The following is a 14,778-nucleotide window of genomic DNA, read 5'->3' on the forward strand; positions in this document are numbered from 1 at the left end:
TGTATATATATATGCATATATATATATAATTCAGGTTTGAGATGTTCAAAATTAGGGACTAATAAATACAATGAGGTTGTTGAATAGTGCTCGATTATCAAATGTAACTGTTTACCTTTGAATAAATAATTTATATATATATATATATATATATATATATATATATATGTATATATATATATATATATATATATATATATATATTATTTCAGATTAATATAATTCAGAGGTAAAACATTCAATGAATTTAATGAGGTTTTCAATGCCACCAAGGTAAGGCAAGATATACTTTTTTATTTTTACATAAACATTTAAATACCGCTACACATTCATGAGTACGTTTCAGTCAACTAGTTATAATTAACTAGCGCCATCATCAGGCAATGTTGCTTTTACAAAAGTCCATGTGATTAAGGACTGGACTTTTGTGAAAGATCGCCTGATGATATCTCTAGTTAGTTATAACTAGTTGACTGAAACATACTCGTGAATGTGTAGCGGTAATTAAATATTTATATAAAAATGAATAAAAAGTCTATATAATTTTAGACAAGCAAACGAATTAAAGAGTTGGAGAACTAAACAAACATTTAAAAACTGCTCAATATATCCAACGTTTGAAATTATCTTGTCGGATTTTTAAAGTCAACTCCAAGTAGCGTGTAGTAAAATTGTGGCGCGTACATATATAAAAGTACAGCATGTCCAAAAAGCCACTGAAGGTTTTTGAACTTTAATGCATTCTTTATTTTTGATATCTTTCTGTAATTTTAACACAATCTCATTAAGACATTGGGAAATTAAAAAAAAAAATGCAAAATTCAAAAAATCTTTATTTCTGAAAAAAAATGTCTTTTAAATGTTGCCCATTTTCAGCTTCGCATATTTGTGCTCTTTCCAAAACATTATTCATGACAGATTGCAGAATCTCTGGATTGCGATTTAACTCCCATTATTTCGTTCCGCGAGCTGGTAGACCTTGAAACGTCAAATCCCAAACCGTGCAAGAATTGAAGGAAAGCATCAGTTACAAAATAAGGAAGTAAAATCGCAATCCAGAGATTCTGCAATCTGTCATGAATAATGTTTTGGAAAGAGCACAAATATGCGAAGCTGAAAATGAGCAACATTTAAAAGACATTTTTTTTTATAAAGTTTGTTTGAATTTTGCATTTTTTTTTTTTTTTTTTTTTTCTTAATTACCCAACGTCTTAGATTGTGTTAAAATTACAGAAAGATATGAAAAAGAATCTATTTAAGTTCCAAAGCCTTCAGTGACTTTTTGGACACCCTGTATATAATAATAAAATTAAGCTGAAAAATAAATTTCTAACAAGGCAAAACTATCGGGATAATAAAAGCTCTAACGTTTAAGAGGAGCAGACAGTACTATGGAAGTATATGTGTGTGTGTGTGTATATATATACATATATATATATATATATATACACACACACATACACTCACACATACAGATTGGGGACGGCTATACATATGTAGATGGTTATACATGTGTAGATGGAAGAACTATCTAATCAACCCCCCCCCCTTCACTAATGTGCTGAAATTCAAAATAACACCTCTTTAGCTGTCCCCCTCCCTAATGTTTTAACCCCCCCACCCCCACCTCCACAGCCGTGTTTGTTTTTGAATGACTGCACACACAAATGCAATTGTGTTTCTGTTGCGTATCTCATCAGAATGACCTGATGCGATGCGTGGAGGAAATGCGATTGCATTTGCGGAGCCGTTCAATGAACCTTCTTTTATTGTTGTTATAATGCTCTTTATCTGTTGAGCGATATCGAAATAGATGCTGGAAAATTTTCCCTTAATATATTTTCATTGATATATTATTTCGGAGATGGGAATAACCTTTTAGATGGCATACATTTAAAAAAAAAAAAACAATTTCTTTTTAAATGCGGTCATTCGGAATCTTAACTCCTTGTTCTAGGGGAGGTAACTCTATTTTACTAAAGTAGTTGAAAAAGTTTATTTCGTTCACACATTTTTTTTTATACTATAAAAACTTTGTTATATTGAATAAAGTTAGTTAAAAAAAAAAATTTTTTTTTTTTTTCTTACAATTCTTAGTATGAGTTACCCCCGCCCCCTTAGAATAACGAGGTAAGATTTTGAATTGCCAAAATTGCCATAGTTTCGACCTAATGGACTCTGCAGAGCCAAATGGTATAACACAAGAAAATAAACTTATTTTATTCAAAATATACATTTTTTTTTTTTTTTTTTTTTTTTTTTTTTTTTTTTCGAAATTTAAATATTTTTCATTTTGGATTCTTCAAGTTTTATTTTTTTAGTATCTAGAAAGCTTGCTAAAACATGATTAACAATAATAAAAATAAAAATTCAGTGGTTTTTTCCAGAATTCCTTCTTTCTATATTAAACAAAAACAAAATCTGTTTGCTGTGTGTGTCCATGACAAAACATTTTTTAAAAAAAATTTTAAAAAATTAGGTAAATTGATCAAGAAGTTTGATTCTTTTTTTTTTTTTTTTTTTAATTAAAAAAAAAACCCCAGATTTTATGATTATTTGATTAGTGATTGCCATTTTGAAAAAAAAAAAAAAAAAGAAAGTTAATTAACAAAGGGAGATAACTCAACAACAATTCAAACTTGGTGTATGTTGTAATGCTTATGAATTCCCATTAATCGCTTAAAAATTATTTTCTTTATAAAAATAAAACTACTTGGTCAATTTATGTTGTTTTTGAAATATGATATTTTTTGTTTAGTTATGGTGATGTACATTACACAGAGGTCTGGACAAGTACCAAATAAATTCTCGAAAAAGGAATTTCTACTGAATGGAGGGGGGAGATGTTAAGCAGAATAAAAGTCTTAAGCGTGAACACGCATTATTGTGTCTGCCAATATTTGTAGCTTCGTATGCCCATATGTAAATATGTTTCTTTTTCTTCCTCAAATATTTTTTTCTTGATCTTTCTTGCTTTGAAACAAAAAATGCTTAAAAAGAAATAATTATTTATGACTTGAATGTTTCGTTGTTGGCTATTATCCACTTCTCTCTCTCATATATATATATATAATCTCATTCTCTTTATATATACATAAAATCTCTCTCTCTCTCTCTCTCTCTCTCTTCTTTTATATATAGTCCCCCTCCTCGTCTACTCTTTTTTTCCTTCTCCTCACTTGGTTGACGTACGTGTCTTTAAAGCTCTGTGATAAAATGTCTTGTTTTCTATGTTGCATTTAAAAAAAAAAAGCGAAAAAAAAAATTGTTGCTTATTTCTAATCTATGACCTTTGACCTCTGTTACTTCCAACTTGGCTTACTCATAGAAATTTTTCTTATTGAATATTATAGGTTCTGCGTGTTTTTAGTTGCAGTTGGGACCCGCAAGGATCTTTTTGTATTAGCTTTTATATATATATATATATATATATATATATATATATAATCTCATTAGTTACCATTCCAAAATCAAAAAATGTATTTAATTTACATTCATAAGTTTTTTTTTCGTTTTTTTTTTTAATGTAGTACGTCTTACACGTGTTTTGTTGAATAGTGGAAGATCACGAAACAACTTAAGAAACAAATGAATGTTTCTTAAAATTTTTAAATGGAACGAAAAAGATATTTGTATATTTTTTTTTTTCTCTGCTAAAATTGAATTTCTTGAGGTGAAACTATATATATATATATATATATATAAACACCTTATGTTAATTATATGTGTTATGATTTTAATATCTTGGACAGCCCTCTGCCCTTTATCAAAAAGTGTTCTTTCTTGATAAGACTAAATAAGATAACTATATACAAAATGTGATTGCGTTATTGTAACAAGTCCAGAATTAAATCTACCAAAAACAAAATAGAACTTTATTTTATTTATTATTTTTTTTTTTTTTTGGTGCATGTAAAGGTCGATTAATCTTGGCACTGTCTTTGAAGCCAAATATGTCTCATGAATGTGTATACTGTTCTGCGATAATTTATCAACTTTATTTGTTTATTCAAACTTTATTAACATTTAGATTTATCTTTTTACCGATTACAATGGGGAGAGTTAGAGACAGCAGCGTTAACCACTAAATATTAGACGATAACTAGTGGAGGAAGAATTTTGTAAGACAAAGTGAAACCCTTTAGACTCCCGTGTTTTCCACTATCTTGATTTTGGACCTTCAGAAGATAACCATCGAACCAACTTTGATTTGTGGTCTTTAAAAAATTGTGTCCGTTATTCATGTATTTATATAATCCCAGGTTAAGTATATTCAAAGATTAAAAGAAACAATAGATGTAACGAGGTTTATATGAACTTTTAAAGTCAAAAACTATTATCGCCTGAGGAGATCTTTATTTATTTATTTATAACTATCAACTGAAAAGCTATCATGACTATTATAGTGATATAAAAAATGTTTAGATAAATAAATAAAGAAGTGTGTGCATGTATATATAATATATATATATATATATATATATATATATATATATATATAAATAATGTTATGAAATGACAAAGGAACAAGAATTTAGCCAAATCTCATAAACCTATGTATTTTAACCTAATAGAGTCATTTCATTTGATAAGGCCCTATTAGATCGAAATAAATTTGTGATTTTGCTAAATTCTTGGTTGTTTGTCTTTTAACTTTTATCCTAGCTCTGCTTTGCATCGAGCTTTTTTACTTAAGATTTTCTCCAGAAAGTTCTATAGAGAGACATTCCATATATATATATATATATATATATATATATATATATGGAGTGAAAACTCTCAGAAATGTAAATATAAACCTTCTATAAGTTCTTTTCTATAGTTGATTGTCCACAAAGAATTTTCATACTAGTCCCCACCCCAATTCCACCAAAATTGCTAGAGAGGGGGTAAGATTTATTATTGGTGGCTAGCCCCCTCCACATCTTTGTTGTCATGTCCCCCAACATTTCTGCATTCGGCCCCCTAGTCTTCTTCAGCTACTCTCTGTTCGTGGTCTGTAAAAATTTCTTACTGGACCTACAAGTGTCTGATTCCAGTAACGGACACTGTTGAAATCTATTGAGCTGACTTTGTAGAATTACAGATCCTCTTTGATTTGTTTTGGTCATTTATCCGATCTGTAACCTTTTTGAGAAAGGTATGAATCACTGACCCCTTCAACGATGGGTAAAATTATGATTTGTATCCGATTAATTGTATGCAGTAAATTGAATAAAAGCTTTGGCAATAACTTGAAAAGGATTAATGTACTGCTTAGTGACCGTTCAATTGAGTCGTTTGCTTACTTTGCAAGTTAGGGCAGAAAACATCTGAAGAAGGCAGGAGATCGCATCCAGAGAGAGAATGTAGAATCCTTTCTTCTGAAAAGAAAAACTAAAAATACCAAATATTTTGATACAATTGTATGAAAAAAAATTTTTTTTTAAATTTTTGTTCAGAATTTCCCTTAGATTTAAAAAAAAAATTTTTTTTAAATAATAATAAACAAAGAAAAATCTGTATACAATGTACATACCATACTCATCACGGAACAAAAATATCATATTCCAAAAATCATGTAAATTAAGTAATTTTATTTTTAAATGAGAAAATCAAGTTTAATGAGTAACCGAAGAGCAGCTGTTTTTGCTGCCATTTTGAAAAAAAATACAAAAGGAGATAACTCAATAATTCAAACTTGTGAGATTTATATTGTAATGCCTACAGAATTCACATTAATCGCTTTTAAAAGTTTCTTTATGAAAAAAAAACTACTTAATCAATTTACATGATTTTTGGTGTATGATATTTTCTTTCTTTCACATCATACAGATGTTTTTTCTTTTTTTTTTTTTTTAAATATAGCAGGAATTCTAGTAAAGAACCAAAAATTTGTCACCTGTAATAAATATAGTTCAGTTAACCTATATTTGCCCCAGGTCTCTGCTCTTCCTTCCAAATTTGGTGAAGTAAGGAAATACAATAAATATGTTGGCAATTAAATGTATTACCCAATCTTTTTTCATAAGTGACACTAAAAAAAAAAAAAAGATTAAATGTCTAATTGTCTGAAATAAATAAATTGCCCTTCAGTTGAACCAAAAAAGTTTGTTTTTTTTATTAAAAATAAAAAAAAAAAGCAAAACTATTTTTGAAAATGTAACATCCCAAAAAAAATTTTCTTTTCAAAATGAAAGAAAAAAAATTTTTCTTTGGCAGAAATTTTTTAATAATTAAAAAAACAAAAAACAAAACAAAAAAAAAGTTACAAATTGTTTTTTTTTTTTTTTTTTTTTTTTTTTTTTTTTTTTTTTCGTTTTTTTGCAATTTTTTTTCTTTCATTTTTCATTATTTAAAAAATTTCGAAAGTTTACAAAATATGTGAATAAAAAAAAAAAGCAATTATGAAAATAAATGATGAGAAAAAAAGATAAAATATGGGAGGGGCGTAGGAGAAGGACCATATTTATTTCCAGAATAAGACTTTTCGTGACTTGGTATTTGTGTGTGTAGACATATATATCTACACACACACTGATTTGGTCAAGTAGAGATTTCTTTTTTATCAATGGACTCAAATAAAATCAGATTTCGATAATATTAATATAGATAAGCATTTTATCACAAGGTTTGAGATAAGGGACTTTTTAATGAAGGAAACATTAGTCAATTTAGGTAAACAAAATTACCATTGGTCGCAACAATAAATCTATTGTTTCAATCTACCCCCCCCCTTTTCATTAAAAGACTGACCTCGATGAAGACTGGGGATTTTTGTTGCCTGATGATATCTTTTCCTTTTCAGATTGAAACAATAGATTTATTGTCATGACCAATGGTAATTTTGCTAATCTAAATTAAATAAAGTAAAATTTCTCGCTCTTTTTATTGAGCACTATAAACAACCTCGTTAACTTAAATGGTTTTTATTTTTGGATACTTTTAACCTGGAATATATAAATATATATAATAACGCGAGTAAAAATGGTTAACCGGGTAGCAAAAGAATAAAGAATACAGAAAATTGTAATTTATAGTTTCTGGACTTTGAAGCATCGAAGAAATGTAATAATTATTTTTATTTTAATTCCTTCTGAAGATGAAAAAAAAAATAATTGAATATATGTGTTGAGTAGTAGACCTGATTTTCGAAAATATATACATATATAAAAAAAATATAGATGGTAAAACCAAAACTGTATTTTCAACCTTTAGTTTTCTTATCTAGATTAGATTAATTTATATATATATATATATATATATATATATATATATATATATATATATATATATGTATTTATTTATTTAGTTAGTTTTCTTATCTAGATTAGATTAATTTACATTATATATATATATATATATATATATATATATATATATATATATATATATATATTTGTATGTTATTCCACATATGTGTTTAGAGAAGTATTTTGGGGATTTTAGTTGGTGCAAGAAACATAAAAACAATGTTTTTAATTTGTTAAATTTTATTTTATTTCGAGCAGTCCTCGGTTCTTTGTAAAAGAAAAAAAAATGTATTGAAATGACTCTGAGCAGAGGATCGCTCGAAAAAACAAAATAAGGTAAAGCAATTTAAAAACAATAACATTTCTATGCGCCTGATATCCCCTATTACCCTGAAAATGAATAAATCAATCTATAATCCTATTCACACGCATATTAAAATCATATTTATCTTAACTGTATATGATATTAACGACTGCTAACATTTAATACCATATTAGGGGATTGTGTAAAGCCAAAAAGGAGGGGGTGAAAATTCAAATACAAAACAAATAAATGTTACCTTTTCTACCTACCTAGTTCGTTTTTTTTTTTTTTTTTTATATATACGAGGAGTTAGCCAAGAAAGATGGCTGTCGACACCTGGAAAATGTTGGCAGCCATCTTTGTTGGCTAACAGCTCGTAAGAAGTGATGAAAACAAAGCATTTAGAACAAACTTTAAAAAGCACAAATAAAAAAAAAAAAAAAAAAGCCAGGTAGACATAAAAGTAACTTTTATTAGCTATGGTGACATTTATTTATTGCATATTTGAAATCCCCCCCCCTCCTCCTCCCCAGAGTCGTTTGTTGGCTTAACTGCACAATCGCACCATATTAATATTTCTATGGTACTGAAATGACTAGTCTGATTGTTATTTTGCTATTACCAAACTGTCGTAATAGTGTTTATTTGTTTGTTTTATTTTTTATTACAAAAAAAACAAAAAAACTCCACTAATATTGATAGTAATAGTATTAGTAGAATATTGGTGACTGTTAAAAGTGCTCTCCTCCAATAATTTGGCCCCCTTTTTTAACATCTGACTTTATGGAAGGTTTTATTTAAATTCTCTTAGGGTGTTGCTGTTGTTGATCTCCTCTCTGCTGGGCAGTCGTTCTCTTGTCACTATTTAAGCAAAAAAAAAAAAACCCTTTTTTTTGTGTGTGTAGATTCTAAAATGATGTTGAACTCCTTTGCAGGGTCAACAGACTGGAATCTACTGGACATGATATTGGCCAATTCCCCCCCCCCCCCAACCATTCCTCCCTCCCACCAGATACACACCCTCAAGGCTATTTGTTAGATGGGGCAGATTTTTTTTTTTTTTTTTTGTTCTTCCTCTAAGTCTCGGCTATTACTAAAAAAAATATTTTTCAGGGAAAGAGTACATCCCCACCTTTTTTTAAAAAAAAATATATTAGATAAAAAATAAGTTTATTGTTAAAAATAAAATGAAATAAACAATTCAAACTTTGTACATGTGTTTCAATTCCAACACTGGTCAGTTGAGCATTTTTTTTATGGTGCAAGACCACAGTTCAAACTAAAAAAAAAAAAAAAAAAAAAAAATACAGAAAAACTTTTATGTGTGTAACCCTTACTGAACGAAAATGTCATCTTCTAAAAAACATGTAAATTGATCAAGTATGTGTATATAAGAAAATCATTGTTAAAGAATCTAAATGATTAACTTTGATTAATGTGAAATCATAGCCATTACAAGGCTGATCTCGCAAGTTGTGAAATTATCTGCCCTTGTTTTTTTTCAAGATGGCGACCCAAAAGTCTTTTTTTTTTTGCTTACTCATAAAATTTGATTTTCTTGGTTAAAAAAAAATAACTACTTGATCAATTTACATGGTTTTTGGAATATGACATTTTTGGTCTGTCATGGTTACGTACATCGTAAAGATTTTTCTGTATTTTATTTTTTTAATAGGTTGAATTCTGGACAAGAACCGCTTTCATTTTAAAAATTTTTTATTTTACAATTAAAAAAAAACTTCTCTTCTTTCAATTTCCATTATTTCTGTCTGATGTCCAATAGGTGTATAATAATAAAAATAATGTTATGATGACATAATAATATTGACAAAATGGATAGCCCATGTTCACCCACAAAATTGATATCCCATACTCAACCACATTGATTTTTATTTATTTTTTATTGATTTCTCGGAGTTCCCTGCCCCACCAGCACCCTTGCCCTGCTCCCCTCCATTTTTTTTTTTTTTTTTTTTTTTTGAGTCCTTGCAAGAAAATTGTCTCTTCTAAGACCATTTGTGTTGTTGTATCTTGTTTATTTTTTTCTTTGTTATTTTTTTTTTCATGTCTCTTTAGACAGACATCTTTTTTGTGTCATAATAAATTATACTGAATTTCAATAAAAACATAAATTTAAGAAAAAAGTGTTCACTCTTTCGCTCTCTCTTTTCAAGCTCACTCTACCTTCCCTCCTTTCTCTCTCTTTTCAGGCTCACTCTGCCCTCTCCCCCGTCTCTCTTTTCAGGCTCACTCTGCCCTCTCCTCCCACTCTCTATTCAGGCTCACTCTGCCTTCTTCCCCTCTCTCTTTTCAGGCTCACTCTGCCCTCCCCCCTCTCTCTTTTTAGGCTCACTCTGCCCTCCCCCCTCTGTCTTTTTAGGCTCACTCTGCCCTCTCTCTCTTTTTAGGCTCACTCTGCCCTCTCTCTCTTTTCAGGCTCACTCTGCCCTCTCCCCACTCAGGCTCATTCTGCCTTCTCCCCCTTCTCTCATGCTCCCTCTGCCCTCTTCCTCCTCTCTTTTTTCAGGTTCACTCTGCCCTGTCTTCCCATTCTCTATTTTCAGTTTCTCTCCGCCCTCCCCCCTCCTCTGTTTTCAGACTCACCCTACCCTCCTCTATTTTCAGGCTCACTCTTCTCTCTCACCCGTTTCTCTGTTTTCAGGCTCACTCTTCTCTCTCACCCGTTTCTCTGTTTTCAGGCTCACTCTTCTCTCTCACCCGTTTCTCTGTTTTCAGGCTCACTCTTCTCTCTCACCCGTTTCTCTGTTTTCAGGCTCACTCTTCTCTCTCACCCGTTTCTCTGTTTTCAGGCTCACTATGCCCTCTCCTCTCCTTTCTCTTTTCAAGCTCCTCTCTGCATCCCTCTCTTCTTAACACCTCCTCCTCCTCCTCGTCTTTTTGGTAGAAAAAAAAAGTTTTTCAAACCAATAAAAAAATAAAATCGATCGACTGAATGTCAATTTAAAGAAAGAAATAAAAATTAATAAATATTTCTTACAACTGTTTCATCCAACATCTCTCACTCCATAACACAATAATGACAATTTATACAGATACTAAATATCGTCAACCCCTTTTTTCTCTTTTTCTCCCACTTTCAATTTCCCTCTATTTTTCTTTTAATTTTTTTGATTGTTTGTTTCCTCTTTTCTCCCCCCCCCTTCTGTGAAGTCTCCCCCCCCCTTCTTTCTTTTACTCTCCCTCCTCCCCTCTCTTTCTATCTATTCAGTAATAGCCATTTTTTATTAACAAATTCTAGTTTGGGACAAACTTGTTTTAATTTCTTTTTTTTTTTTTTTTTTTTTTTTTTGGGCCTTTCAATTGTATTTTATTCTATTTATTTTACTTTTTTGGAAGAGGGGGGGGGCTTTTTTATTTTTTTTATACCTTTTTTAGCCCTTTTCTTGCCCCCTTTTTGCCTTTATTTTATTTTTTTTTGGGGGGGGGGACATTTTTTATCTTATTTTTTGCTTTTTCTATTTATTTTTTTTTTTTTTTACCTTTTTGGAGGTCTTTTTCTCCCCCCCTTTTTTTTTTCTTTTTTTTTTGTTATATTTCTTTGGACTTTCCTTTTTCGGACTTTCTTTTTTGTCTTTTCTCTTTTTTTTTTTTTCTTTCCCCCTTCCCTTTTTCTTTTTCTTCACTTATCTTTCCCTCCTCCACTATTTTCCTCACTTTTCTCTTTCCTCGTATTTCCCCCCTCCACCTTTAAATCTCTCAAACTTTTTTTCTTTTCACAATGAAATCTTTTTCCAAAACAATACACACTCGCAAAAAGAAAAAAAAAATTAATTTCAAATAATCCAAATCTTAATCCGAGTGTTTTTATTCCGAAATCCATGTTCTCACACACACACACACACACACACACACACACACACACACACACACACCTCGCAACATTCTGATACGTGTGCACAACAAATCTACACATTTCTATTGTGTGGTCTTTTTTTTTTTTTTTTTGCATGCGTTTAATTTTCAATTTTTTCACAAAAAAAAAAGACTCTGACTTGACATTATTTTTTACTGTTTTATTTTTTATTATGTTAAATTTTTTTTTATAATCCATTTTATTTTTTTAAAAAGAAATAGTATCTTTCTTTTTTTTTTCCGTAAATAAAGGATTTTTTTTCTTGCTTTTTTTTTTAGTTTTCCTCGTTTCATTCAAGGCTTTTGCCTTTGCATGCGACTTGGACTTTTATTTAAAAAAAAAAAATGTTATTTCATTTTATTTAGTTTTTTTAAATCTTTATTTTTAGATGTTAAGTTTTTTTTTTTTTAATTTGAAGAAATTAAAAAAAAATTTTTTTTTAATTTCGCAATGTTGCATGCGACTTGGACTTATTTCTTAAAAAAAATGTTATTTCATTTAATTTAAAAAAAAATTATTTTTAGATGTTAAGTTTTTTAATTTGATAAAGTTAAAAAAAATTTTTTTTATAGTTTCTGAATGTTGCATGCGACTTAGACTTTTATTTTTTTAAAAATATTTCATTTTTATTTATTTTTTTATCTTTATTTTTAGATGTTGATTTATTTTTCATTTCAAAATTTTTTTTTTTTTTTTTTAAATAATTTTTTATAGTTTCTAAATGTTACAAGGGCCGTTCAATAAATAATGCTCCTGACCTACTCCAAATTTATGTTATGGTAGGAGGACCAACCTGGGGTGATCTACAAAAACGATTTCCGAAGCTGCATTAACCGATGTTAGAAATGCATGATTCTGGTTTCTATGAAGAGAAAGACTAATAACTGTGCCAAGTTTCGTTGTTTTACTGCTATTAGAAGTGGGTCAGGGGCATTACTTATTGAACGTTCCTCGTATTTAGAAACTATAAAAAATATTACTTAAACAAATGTTAGCTCATTTTTTGTTATTTTTATCTTTATTTTTAGATGTTAATCTTTTTTTTTTTTTTAATTTGAAGAAACTTTTTTAAAAAATAATTTTTTATAGTTTCTAAATGTTACAAAAGGTGTTCAATGCTCTGAACCACTTACTTCTCATAGAAATAGAGCAACGAAACTTGGCAGTTATTACGCTTTTCTCTCCATGGAAACCACCCATTTCTCTCATCGTTTAAAAATGCAGCTTTGGAGACCTTTTTCCTTTTTTCTTTTCTTTTTTTCTTTTCTTTTTTTTTTCTTTTTTTCTTTTTTTTTCTTTTCTTTTTTTTCTTTTCTTTCTTTTCTTTCTTTTCTTTTCTTTCTTTTCTTTTTTTTCTTTTCTTTTTTCTTTTCTTTATTTTTCTTTTTTTTCTTTTTCTTTTCTTTTTTTCTTTTCTTTTTTTCTTTTTCTTTCTTTTCTTTTTCTTTCTTTTCTTTTTCTTTCTTTTCTTTTTCTTTCTTTTCTTTTTCTTTCTTTTCTTTTCTTTTCTTTTTCTTTTCTTTTTTTTTCGTTTTCTTTTTTTTCTTTTCTTTTTCTTTTCTTTCTTTTTTTTATTTTCTTTTTCTTTTCTTTCTTTTTTTTTTTTTTAAACCATACTCTCTGCTGCCTCCATCTTTCTTCTTACCAATATGCACTTTTCCATTCTAAATTCCAGTTTAATATCCTGGACGAACATTCTGGTTCTGTTTTTTAGCTTCTGTAGTTCCTTTTATGACTTGGAAAAGGGTTCAAAAAAGAGTCTTCAATCTAATATATCCCACTTTGTCAACTAAGCTCCCATCCGATCGTAGCAATGTTGCATCTCTGTGCCTGTTTTACAAATATTTTAATGGAATGTGCTCTGATGAACTCGTTGCACTTGTGTCCCCTCGACGTACATATCAGCGATAAACCCACTTAGCAACAAAATCTCACCCCTTCACTAAATGCCAGAAAGCTCTCTACTCTAATGGTTTCTTTTCTCGAACAGCTAGACTGGAGTTCCCTTCCTGCTACCTGCTTCCCTGACTGTACTGATATGCAGAAGTTTAAATGTAACGTAAATCAACATCTTGTTAATCTTTCCTAGGCATGATTCCAAATAGTAGCCCATTACGTCCAAGTGGTGATATGCCTTGTTAGGGGTGAATGTGATTTAAAAAAAGAAAAAGTTTTAGTTTGTCCAGATACATTAGGTAGTGCATTCTTTAATCTGTATTAGTAAATTCGTATCCTGGCATTTACTCAACATGCTTATGATGAAAAGTAGCGATGATACGGACTCGTTTTGGAAAATACCTCTTTGTGTTTTTATCTCAGTTATACATCGTCTTTCAGCTGTCAAAGTTTAAGTATATAGGTGTAGATACTAGTGATGGGACGATTCCAGTATTTTTCCCAATTCCAATACAATTACCGATTCCAATTGTTTATAAATTTTTAAATATTATACTATAGAATTGTTATTTTCCCCGATTTCCGTAAAAACACGTTAGATGTGCAGCTGTTTTCCTGAACGTAAAACTACACTCGTGGAGGATGATCTATCGATTTTAGCTTTACTGGTAGTTTAAATTTAATAAATTTGATGCCTCCATTCAGTCTCGAAAGACAAAGGATACCCCCTGTAGGGACAGCTGCTCGTGTAATTGTGAGGCAAGTTTTGCGCAGTCCTCAACCCACCTCTCCTGAATCGGTACTGTTTGAGTCCAGTGGCAAAGAGAAGTCCAGGATGACTGGAAACAATGCCGAGATAAACGGAAAGCACAAACAACACCTGGAATCCCAAATGGTCACCCATTTAGTATTGACCAGGTTCAATGTTGCTTAACTTTGGTGATCCAGCGGGAACTGGTGTGTCAATGTGATTATGCTGTACAAATTCAATAAATATTTATTTTATCATTATTACTATTTTTATTTTTCTTCCTTTGAAGATTGTAATGCCGGGTATGAGGCAGCCAAACCAGCTGCCAACATTGCCCCGCTTTTTTATTGAAACCAACCGAGAGCTCTTTTTAGTATCCTCGCTGTTCCCTTAAGTGCAATTGTCTGAATCTCTTTTGCACTTGGTTCACCAGGAATATTAGTTAGGTAGGACTTCAGGTTCTTCTTCATAAGTCCTGTGGCACCTATGATAACTGGTATGATCGATATCCCCTTTAGGTTCCAGTTTCTTTTCATATCATACATGAGACCTTGGTATTTGGTCTGTTTCTCTCTTTTAGCTCTGTTAAGACCGCCATCATTAGGAACACTCACTTCAATCAAGGTTGCTACTCTCTCTGACCAGCAATGGAAGATTTTGTTTTAAACAAAATCAAATAAAAAATATTGCAAAATAGGCACCAATTTTTCCGATGCTGATT

At 30.1% G+C, this 14,778-nt stretch overlaps 2 long non-coding RNA genes across 2 annotated transcripts; both read left to right on the forward strand.

Annotated features, from left to right (window-relative positions):
- The first annotated feature begins 8,918 nt into the window (after window positions 1-8,918).
- Window positions 8,919-9,999, forward strand: LOC145269847 (uncharacterized). The gene is made up of 2 exons (XR_013865266.1): window positions 8,919-9,883; window positions 9,945-9,999. It is a non-coding gene; the product is annotated as an uncharacterized LOC145269847 (long non-coding RNA).
- Window positions 10,000-10,063: 64 nt separating this feature from the next.
- LOC145269848 (uncharacterized) lies at window positions 10,064-10,491 on the forward strand. Its single transcript, XR_013865267.1, has 2 exons — window positions 10,064-10,161; window positions 10,310-10,491. It is a non-coding gene; the product is annotated as an uncharacterized LOC145269848 (long non-coding RNA).
- The last annotated feature ends 4,287 nt before the right edge of the window (window positions 10,492-14,778 follow it).

Source organism: Euprymna scolopes, chromosome 45 (genome assembly GCF_053919585.1).
Source record: "Euprymna scolopes isolate OS-2025 chromosome 45, ASM5391958v1, whole genome shotgun sequence".
Lineage (NCBI taxonomy): Eukaryota > Metazoa > Mollusca > Cephalopoda > Sepiida > Sepiolidae > Euprymna > Euprymna scolopes.